Genomic DNA, 3,875 nt, shown 5'->3' on the forward strand with positions numbered 1-3,875 from the left:
TTACTACTTTATTCTCACTATCATCTGTTCTCTCTAAATATAAGATTTATTAAGTTGCCCAATGATAGAATTGCTCTCACTTACTGACACTACTAAATCCAAATCAAGCCCCTGCTTCTTTAGACCCTCCACAATATCAACTAATCAAAGCTCAAATCCTATACAAAATTATTCCTAACAGTGTCTTACTAGAAACCCTGCAATGAGTAATAAACTGAACATTTTTACTTAAAGTTATATTTCTAGGGGTCTTTGGCTGAGGACATTAGCAATATAATAAACATATTAGTGAGTATTTGTATAAAATAAAATTCAATTCTAATTAAAATTTACTAAGGAGATATAGTACATATATTTTAGGGTGAATCTCCTTGTGAAGTGATAAGTCACTGATTGATTAGTCTTAAAAAGTATGTCTACTAAATTTGTTTACAGTGGACTATACCTGTTTATGCAATTCAGTTCTATAAATGAGTGGCAAAGAAAAATTTGAGGGCTTTTGCATTTTTTATAGACTTTTGAAATGATATTATTCATACAGGGAAAGTAGGAAGAGTCAGTGAAAGGGTCATATGTATCTGTCTCCCCAGGACAACAAATCAAATATAATCAAAAATATAACATCGGATCTGTCAAAATGAACTAAATACAGTGATTCTCAATGCAAGTAATGCTATGTTTTTAAAAGGAGAGAATTCAATTCAAAAATTCATTAAAAACTAAAGCCTTTACATATAGGATATACTGCTGTACTTTTATTTTTAAATCAGTATATAACTTTTTTGGTTTACTCTTGTGAAGTATGCTATATTACAATATTTTTGATACATTTTTCCTTATATATGTTACAAGTTCTTATTTGAAAAAATACTGGTAGAATTAGTGCATTTTATAAAAATTAATTCATTCTAATGAGAGTATCTATGCATTATTTATCTGATTCATTATATTTATGTACATTCTTGTATATTATAAACTTGATGTATTTTAAGAAAAAAAATTCCAGAATATACGACCAATAAATATTTATTCTTTTACCTAGAGTCTATGATAGCAAAATCGTAGTGATCAAGTAATAGTGAACCAAATCAATCTCTTCATCATGGTTCTAGTAAGCCCTTTTGACTAGAAATCAGCCTGGGCCACCATAAAAAAAAAAAAAAAATCACAAACTTTCCACAATTAGATGCAGTTTCAATTTCTTTTATTATAGTAAAAAACACACAACATAAAATTGGTCATCTTAATCTCTGTTAAATACACACTTCGTTAGTATTAATAATAATCACGTTGTTGCATAACAGCTGGCCAGAACTTTTAATGTTGCCAAAATGAATCTCTATTCTACTAAACAATACTTTTTTACATTTTCTCCCCTCCTCAGCCTTAGATAGCCACCATTTTACTTTTTGTTTCTGTGAATTTGGCTATTTTAGATACCTCATATATTTGGAATCATGCCGTATTTGACTGTTTTTGGTTAGCTTATTTTATTTGGCATAATTTCTGCAATACCCATCCATGTTGCAGTCATAAACAATATTTCCTTCTGTTTTAAGGTTGAATACTATTCCGTAGTATATACACACCCGGTTTTGCTTGTCCATTCACCATTTATGGGTGTTTGTGTTTCTTTCACCACTGGCTGTTGTGGATAGCAATACTACGGACAGGAGTGTGTGGATACTTCTTTGAGAACCTGCTTTCAACTCTTTTGCATATAAACCCGGAAGTGAAATTGCTGTGCTGTAGAGTAACCCTATTTTTAGCTTTTTGAAAAGTGGATACACTTTTGAGGGCCAAAAGTAAAAAAGTGAAATATGAAAGGCAACTCTTAGCATATTCTTGAGGAAATGAGTTACTAAATTTTCTATGAGTTAAGAAACATACAGATTCATAAACTTTCCTAGTGGAAAGGAACTAAGGCTAGAATACAGAAATAAAATGTAAAGTAGACACATAGCCAAGGATGCTACCTACTTGGAAAGGCAAATATGTTACACCACTTTAAGTTTTTAACTTTCTAAGCTTGAAACTGCATTTCTTCTGCACACATTATATTGTAGACATTTGGAAGATTTTCTTTTTAATTTCTATTTTTTTCTCTCAGAAAATATATTCAGTGCCTTTTATGTTCAAAAATGTGGCTTTTTCTAGGAAAAGTTTTTATTTGGTGTATGTCTGCTATTGTTGATAATGATAGTGTGTGTGTATGCTACTGATTATTATTTTTTCTTAAAATGATAAGATTATATTCTCCCCTTTTACTCAGTCCCTTATCATTTAAATGTATTTATAAAGCAGTAAAAATGGTTTTCCTAAGGAAATGAATGGATACAACCAGTTTTAATGAATTATATCTAATTTAATTTTTCTTTATTTTTGAAATTTAATGTAATGAAAGTTGCTATTTTAATAATTTTTTCAGGAATGCAGAATTATATAAACTTTCACCAGTTATTAACTCTTGTATGGCATAGTGATAGGTCAATGTTAAGCACTTTTTTTTATTGAACTAGTGAATGAGTGAGTAAAGTCTTCATCACTAATATAGAGTATTATTTCCAACAGTAAAACCAGGGAGAGTATTTGACCATTGAAAATAAAGACAATGACTTCTCTAAATACAGAGCATGGATTTTTTTATAGTCACAAGGTAAGAAGAGAGTTATCATAGTGTATGTTTAGAAAATGAAAAGAAAATTCTATAGATGGGACATAAATGCTTGATAATTTTAATTAAACAGCTTATGCCTGAAAAGAAAATGAATGGTAGATGCAACAATGCAAGATGAAAAATTGTCTGACAATCAGTAGTAAAAAGAGGAAAAAATACCATTAATAAAAGCTAATATCTTTCATTGTATGTTATCATTACTTACCTCAACAAATTTAATTTAGGAATTTTTAAAATTTATTCATGACAATTGTCATTTATTAGCCATTGATGCTAATTATAGCTCAAAACCCCCAAACCCATGTAGTAGATAACATTTACACATATTAGAGGACTTCAAAATGGTCATGAAAAAATGAAAAATATAAGCTTTATTTCTCAACAGAAGCTCCACCAAGTGCAAGACAGTTTTGTAAGCAATGATAGCAGCCATTTAGTTTATTCTAAAGAACTGAGGGTCCTGAGAATTTAACAATGTCAATGCAGTCTGTTTTACGCTATTAACTGTAGAAAAAATAAGTGCCTCTTAAATACTTTTAAAATTAGAAAGTGAAAAGAAGTCAGAAAGAGCCAAATTAGAACTGTGGGATAGATGCCTAATGATTTCCCATTGAAACTTGCAAAATTGTCATTGTTTACTGGGAAGAATGGGTAGGAACAGTGCTAAGGAGGAAAAAAAAAATCCTCTGGTGAAGATTACTCAGGCACTTTTCTGCTAAAGCTTTGATTAACTTTCTCAAAACACTCTCATAAGAAACAAATGGTTTCATTTTTTGGCACTCCAGAAAGTCAACAATATTTTACAATGTAGGACAGTATCCCACAACAAAGAATTATTCAGCCCCAAATGCCAATTATGTTGAGGTTGAGAAACCTTGTAAAAGAAAACTGTTTTATTCTTTTTGAATATTTTAAATTTTTAAATCTCAGTTTACTGAAATTTATGATTAATTCCATATTTTAATTACTTTAAATTTCTCATGAAGGCTATGATATCAGAACTTTAGTATTTCCCAATACTAATATTGGGAAATATTTCAATAGTCACTTATCTGATTATAGTTGTCAGAAATTTCAGAATGTTAAAATAATGATGTTGACTGCAAATGTTCTTGTCTCCTTCCTGTTGTGAATGGCAATACTTCTGATATAAAATTTTCCAAATTGCCTTTCAAAGAAAATTGGTCCAACCAGGTGT

Source organism: Otolemur garnettii, unplaced genomic scaffold (assembly GCF_000181295.1).
Source record: "Otolemur garnettii isolate 467f Iridium unplaced genomic scaffold, OtoGar3 scaffold00224, whole genome shotgun sequence".
NCBI classification, from domain to species: domain Eukaryota; kingdom Metazoa; phylum Chordata; class Mammalia; order Primates; family Galagidae; genus Otolemur; species Otolemur garnettii.